Below are 7,840 nucleotides of genomic sequence, written 5' to 3' on the forward strand. Positions count from 1 at the left end.
TGTGTACATTCCTCCTGACGCGCGTGTGAGCGTGGTGCTAGAACTGCTGGCCGATCAGATCACACACACAGAGCAGCGTTATCCGGACTCTTTCATTATCGTTCTCTGTGATTTTAATAAAGCTAATCTCACCCGTGAACTGCCTAAATATAGCCAGCACATCACATGCCCCACCAGAGACAGCAATATACTGGACCACTGCTACACTGTTTTAAAGGATGCATACCACTCTGTCCCCCGAGCAGCACTGGGACTCTCTGATCACTGTTTAGTTCATCTTCTACCAGCCTACAGGCAGAAACTCAAATCTGTTAAGCCTGTAGTAAAAACTGTAAAGACATGGACTATTGAAGCAGAGCAGGATTTACAGGCCTGCTTTGAACTTACTGATTGGAGTGTTTTTGAGGCTGCAGCTACTGATCTGGATGACCTGTTGCTTTAACGTCTGTGGTGATGAAGTAATTTGAGAGACTGCTGTTGGCCCACCTGAAGGACATTATTGGAACCTTGCTGGACCCCCTGCAGTTTGCTTACCGAGCAAACAGGTCTGTGGATGATGCAGTCAATATGGGACTGCACTGCACTACATCCTCCAACATCTGGACAAACCTGGGACTTATGCAAGGATCTTGTTTGTGGACTTTAGCTCCGCTTTCAACACCATCATCCCGGGCACCCTTCAGAATAAACTGACCCAGCTCTCTGTGCCCACCTCCATCTGTCAGTGGATCACTAGCTTCCTGACAGACAGGCAGCAGCTAGTGAGGATGGGAAAACTCACATCCAACACCTGCACCGGAGTTCCTCGGCTGCGTTCTCTCCCCACTGCTATTCTCCCTCTACACAAATGACTGCACCTCTAAAGACCCCTCTGTCAAACTCCTGAAGTTTGCAGACGACACTACAGTCATCTGTCTCATCCAGTACGGAGACGAGTCTGCTTACAGACAAGAGGTTGGGCTGTCTGGTGCAGTCACAACAACCTGGAGCTGAACACGCTCAAAACTGTAGAGATGATAGTAGACTTAAGGAGCAACCGCACTGCTCTCCCCAAACTCACCATCATGAACAGCACTGTGGCTGCAGTGGAGTCATTCAGATTCCTGTGAACCACCATCTCACAGGGCCTGAAGTGGGACACTCACATTGACTCCATCGTGAAAAAGGCTCAGCAGAGGTTGTACTTCCTTCGTCAACTGAAAAAGTTCAACCTGCCACAGGTGCAGATGACACAGTTTTACTCAGCTGTTGTTGAGTAGGTTCTGTGCTCCTCTATAACTGTCTGGTTTGGGTCAGCCAGCAAATCAGATATAAGAAGGCTGCAGCGGACTGTTAGGACAGCAGAAAGGATCACTGGTGTCTACCTGCCCAATCTTCAGGACTTGTACAACTCCAGAGTGAAGAAACGGGCAGGTAACATCATCAAAGACCCCTCTCACCCCGGACACAACCTGTTTGCACTTCTCCCCTCAGGCAGACGCTACAGATCTCTATGCACTAGAACAGGGGTGGCGAACGTCGGCCCTAGAGAGCCGCAGCCCTGCAGAGTTTTGCTTCAACCCTAATCAAACACACCTGAACAAGCTATTATTGCCTGTGTTCTGTAATTCATGCCTGTAATTCATTCTCCATCTCTAATTATTGCCTCTCTCTCAAGTACTATGTAAAAACATATGCATATTTTTTATACAGCTGTATATATAGAGTAAATAATGCACAAATCTGTACATACATCTTCTGTTCCAGATTCATACACATTATTATTTATTGTTAAGTATTATATAAATGTTTCTTTTCTCATGTCAGATATGTATGTATATATGTATGTAGCAAGAGCTTCTTAAAAACCACAACAAATTCCTTGTGTGTTTGCGTACACTTGGCGAATAAAGCTGATTCTGATTCTGAAAAAGTCTAAATATATTTTAGCTATAATTGTGCTCCTAGAATCCGTGTTTTCATTTTTATACTGTAGGGGGCCCTAGTACACATCTTCTGTACAGAATTTCCAAAAACAAGAAAAACTTTCTCCAAAGTGAAGAAGCAACCGAAACAACAGATGCTTCCACATGTATTCTAACATAGTTAGAACGGTAGCTAAATTTAGGTATGGGGTGGATTAAGGGATCTAAAATATGGTCATGCAGAATAAGGCATTTATAATGATTTGCTTTATAATTACTAATAAACAGCCAATATGTGTCAGGATCATGGACTGTCTGTGTCATGTTTTGCCCTTGTTTCTGTTCCCTTATTTGGTCATGTTCCTGTCCTCATTTTGTTAATTAGTTTGATTAGTCATCCCATACACCTGTGTTTCCCCAATCATACCCTGTATTTAAGTCCTAGTCTGTGCAGTCTGTCTCGGTCGATTCTACTTATGTTCATGTGTTTCCTGCCGTTCCCAGTGTTGGATGTACCCTGAGTTTCCTTTATTAAAGACTGTTTCGTTTATTCCTAATCTCCATTGTTCCTCGCCATCACAGATTGTGACAATATGCTAGTAATATGCATGCTAATAAGCAAGTAGTTAATTGTGAGAACTGGTCCCTAAACTAAAGTCTTACCATATTCTATATAAAATGAATGGGTGTAGTATGAGTGTAATCCAGACATTCTACATTCGTCATATTGTTATTGTCATGTGACCTACCGGCATCAGTTGCATCACATCACTGCCATCCACAAATCCTTTCTCGTGGCCTCATGGGATAATAAAGTGTTATGTGCACTTCAGAATCTTGTGGGAAATATCAGGTCATCCGGGTACCTAAATATAGTATTTTCTTGTAAAATGTTCATAATCTTTATTCATACTTAGAAACAACTTCACCCATATAGAAGGGAAGTATGCGATTTAGGATGCAGAAAGTCTTAGAAAGGAGACTTCATTTTGTTTTAATGTGCCATTTAGCAGTGGGTCAATTTGAAATGCATTAAAAACCAGTGCAGAAGAAACATATTACCATTATGGCACAACAGACTTTGCAAACGATTGTAAAGAGAGCACTGAAGAAACGATTGGTTAATATGTAGATATTCTGCCCATCCAAAAAGGGAGCAATTTGCATCAGATCATCAGTGTCAAGGACTGGCTGAAACCAGGGGACGATAGGTTGTGTATATTTGCAAATATGATCTTTTAGGTACAGTAAGGATATATATATATATTTTTAAACTGCTGGATTTGTTTTAATCTAGAATGAAACCATTCCAAAAAGTTCAGTATAATAATTTGTAAGTAAAAGGGAAATGTAAACATATTAATGTTATACATTTGATTGATTTTTGTTACCTTATAGTTTATCCCGGCACTGCCACAACACTAAACTCTTCTTGCATAAACATGAGAAAATCTTTTTTATAATGAGCTCACAACAACTAAACCGCATAGTGGCACACTATTACATTTCCTTGAGCTAATTTTACCCACGGTTAAGGCAAAGCTCACCTATATTTAGCTTATCAAACAGATTCCAGGAATATATTTTTAAAGGGAATCTCACAGCAACCTTACAGTCGTTGAGATTTACAGAATGTTTTCCACACTGAGTGCTGGTGGTATATATATATTAAGCACCTACAACTCCTTGACACACACAGTACATGACAGTAATGTGTTGCACTTCTTACCCCAGCACCAGCACTGTGGGAGGGGCCAAGAGTGGGTTATATCTGTCCACTGTTGTGGAAAATAAGTTCCCCAGAACAGGTGCAGTACAGTAACATTTAGACCTGTTCCTGTCAGCCAGCCATATGAACTTTTTGTTGCTCCACAGGTTGATCATTGAGGTCAGGTTGTGGCACTGCTCCAAAGCACTGCATCTCTCTTGTGTTGTGCTGCACATCAAGCACTTTCTCCTGACACTTCAACTAGGCCATAAATCACAAGCTCCATCCTGACACAAAATGCTAAAATTCATATTAAATTGTACACTTTTTTTATACTATTATAAAATTAACCGGAAACACTTTACACTAAGGTCCCATTCGTACAGTGGCTAACAAGAAGCAATATCTTTGCTAATATTAGATAATAAAACATAGTTGTTTATTAATCGTGTTAAATTAACATTAAAATTAATTAATGCTCTTCATTGTTGTTTTAGTATCATTGAAATACTATTTTAGTTTTGATTCAGTTTGAATTTGTTTTTATTTATATGTTTTAATGTAATAAATTTTTAATTTCAGATTTATTTTTTAGTTATTTTAGTACACTAAATGAAAATGAGAAATGTTTCCTTAGAAACTATCTGAAATGAAATAAGCTTAAGATTTTTTAATCACTTATTTTATAATTTTTTATGATCTTAGATTTAGTTATTTTTAATAACCCTGGTTCATTGTTAGCTTATGTTACCTGATGGAAATCGAACGTAATAGCAAAGTATTACCTATTAAATCAAACATAAATTAAACATCAACATTTTAATGTAAATAATAATAATAATAATAATAACAAAAACCATAATACAACTGTTTTCCAAAAAAAGCATGAGAATATTCACTTTATGTCAAATTTGCTATTTCTCACTGAATGATTTCTTCACACAATAAATTGTGATTTATTATAAGGCAGACGGAAACTAAGTGATCCTACCAGAGTTTACTCAGTTATCAATTCAAATTATAAATCCATTAATTCTAATCTTACAGTGAAGAGTTTGCCATAATTCATATTAAATAACTAGTAGCACTTTGCAAGGCTGTAACAACTGCTGAAACTGTTTCTGCAGGGGACATATCTTATTATTAATAGGTTGATAAAAGCTGTTTTGGAACATTGGGTAATGTGGCACAGCTTAATAAACATACAATTCCATTGCTGGGTTAGAATATATAATTATTATTTTTTTAAACCAAGGATCTCTTTCATTCCTCCAAACTGTTTGTACCAAAGGATAATGCCATTAAAGATGGGTGCATCTGTTTTTATTAAGGGGAAAATTGCTACAAATACACTAAGTATCTTATTAAACCTCAGTCAGTATTACAGCTTCAAAAATGCACACCATCATTAACATCAGCATTGTTATTACTGTTATCTCATTATTATTCATAGTCGTGAATGCATAATCCCACTGAGCAAACACCAACGCTGGTCCTGCAGCCACCGGATCACTGGAGGCACCTGAGAGGCTGTGGCGCTCTCTGCCTGTGGCAGCACAAAACAGGTTCTCAGTAAAGTTTCCTGGTCAGCGGGTGCATTTAATATCATCATTCTTGAGTACTGAATCCATTACATGTCCATGAGTATGCCATGTTTCATCCTCAAGCGTCCAGCGTTTACTGTTCCAGTAATAATAAGATGTCACTACAGTTCTGAGCCGCTGTTCTCCATTGAGTCCTTGGCCATTCATTAAGTTTCATATAGACATGAAACTTAATGTGAGCCATCCATTGTTTGTTTATGTTGTTCTGGTGGACAGCCGTTAACCAACACAAGAAATGTTTATCTGTGACAGTATGCATTGATGTTACAATACAAAAAGAGTGAAAAATATTCATTTTAAGGTCATTCTCAAAGGGTTTAGAACTGGAGAGCTGTGTTGTACGATATCAAAAGTTTCACTTAAAAAAAAAAATTACATCATACTATGCTACAGCTGTGCACATGAATATTGTTTGAGCACTATTATTTAGACACTTAAAAAAAACAACATCATTATTGAGTAAAAACATTAGGATACTGGGAAACTCTGTTGTCTTTTTCTACTTTCTACTCTTCGATTTCATCTTAATCTTTCAGAGCAAGACCATAAAATACTGACACCATGTAAAACCTCAAAACAAGCCAATGAAAAACACATTGCCATCAAATACAATAAACACATTTTCAGTAGGCAATTCTTGTTTGGAAACTATTGAAAAATTATTTCTGCTTAGTTTTACTACTTTTGCCATCATGGTTTTGCTAATAACAATACAATATTACCAGTTTCTGAAAATGTTTGATGTTTTTTGAACCTGACCTACCTTTTTTTTCACACAACAAGAACATGACAAATTATCTGCCTCTTGTAAAATACATTTGGCAGTCAGTCACGCTAAATAACTGGAACAAAATTCCTACTCAATCATCAAAAGACATTTGAGTTAATTAAAGTGCAATGTTTTTAACATGCTTCTTAGCAGAAAAGGTGATTGCACCTTCATCCAAATTTCGACATATGCCACAAAAAAATGTGGCAGTCTTGCCATTTTATGTACAATCAAATCAAAAAAAGATGAAAAAAGTGATCACTTATACTATGAATGTATAAGCCTCTTAACAGGCCTCTTAATAAATACCAACAAGGACATTTCAACATTACCCAGAAGGCCTTACACAATTATAAATGGCCCTGTATTCAGTACAAATGTACATTAAAAGACAAATGACATCTAACACTGTGTCCCAATGAGATGTGACAAATTTCCAGAGATGTACTGTAATTTGTCTGCTTAACCTGAAAGCGAAAATGCAAAAACACAAAAGAAAATCAGAACAAATTTGACAATTATTCATGCTCAGAATTACTGTAATAATGAGACGACATCTCTGAGATTGTACTCTGAGTGGCAATGCTCATATAACTTCAAATAAATCAATTAAATCAGAGACAAAAACTCTGATCTGCATGGAAGATTTTGTCATCCCATTAGGACACAGTGTTATTTTTAAAGAAATCAATACAAACTCTACTATGGCTTTTAAGAAAATCATACAGGAAAGATCACTCTAAGTGATTACACATTAAACTTTCTAAATGATTAGAAACTGACAGCAAGATATTTATGGAAGCAAATGACTGTTCACATCACACAAGTTCATAAATGTTCCTTTCTTCCAAGTCACTCATGCTGCAGACCTTTACATAAATCAAACCGATTTAATTCCTGGCCACTGAGTTTCAGATTAGACAATGATTGTGACACGCTGAACCTTGCTAAAATAACAATAATTCACAAAATGGAGATAGATTTTATAGATCTATAAACACAATAGATCTATTGCGACAGATTAAACGAACACTCATCAACACAGAAATGAATCACAAGTTGAAACATCATCTTATTCTAAAAAAAAAAAAAAGTTTGTAACTTGAAAAATTTTTCAACCAGCCCTAATGGTCTTCCACTCTTTTGTCAAGATTGGCTCTAAATATATTAAAACCATTACATCTGGCAGAGTTATCAAATCTATATCAAATGCGTAATGATGCACCAGCATCAAACAAATCTGCCAAACTAAGCGCGCCACAGAAACTCAGAAGCTTGGAGCACATCATTGTAGACCTGTAACATACTCTATGCAGGTACACAAACACAGTTGATTCTAGCTATAGTACACAAGCTCAGTTTCACAAGTTGTATTCCAAAATGTGTCAAACCGCTATTCATAACACAAGTATCTATTCACAGCATTACTGTAAACGCAATATCGCAATATAAATTCTTCTAGAGGCAGTTTTCTTTTGTGTCAAGTATGGTCAAGACGCAACAACAGTTTGACAAGAATCTTGTCTGATAAAAGTCAACATGTTTATAGCTAGCTACTTAAAACACATCCAGTTTAATTCACAATTCCAGTTTAATTTACATTCTGAGTACTGTGGTTTGTTAACGCCACAGTTATTATACTGTAATAACACCAAAGTTCCTGAATACTTCCCAGGAAACATGTTTGGTTTTTCATATTTTAATACTTTGTTTGGTTTTAAATACTTTTAGATAAAGGAAAACAAAGAACATTAACATTGCGCTATGCTTTGGCATTCACATTTGTGTACCTGTGTAGAGTACACTCTAAAAAATGCTGGGTTAAATACAACCCAGTGCTGGGTAAAATAGGGGC

At 36.9% G+C, this 7,840-nt stretch overlaps 1 long non-coding RNA gene across 1 annotated transcript in view; it reads right to left on the reverse strand.

Annotated features, from left to right (window-relative positions):
- Positions 1-3,325, reverse strand: part of LOC107685852 (uncharacterized) — a 6,333-nt gene extending 3,008 nt beyond the window's left edge. Inside the window, exons 1-2 of the long non-coding RNA XR_001633997.1 lie at positions 3,316-3,325; positions 3,180-3,181 (exon numbers count right to left, since the gene is read on the reverse strand). This is a non-coding gene — a long non-coding RNA (uncharacterized LOC107685852). The remainder of the gene's footprint in view (positions 1-3,179; positions 3,182-3,315) is intronic.
- Positions 3,326-7,840: the final 4,515 nt, after the last annotated feature.

This window comes from Sinocyclocheilus anshuiensis, unplaced genomic scaffold (assembly GCF_001515605.1).
Source record: "Sinocyclocheilus anshuiensis isolate Anshui unplaced genomic scaffold, SAMN03320099.WGS_v1.1 scaffold1018, whole genome shotgun sequence".
NCBI classification, from domain to species: Eukaryota; Metazoa; Chordata; class Actinopteri; order Cypriniformes; family Cyprinidae; genus Sinocyclocheilus; species Sinocyclocheilus anshuiensis.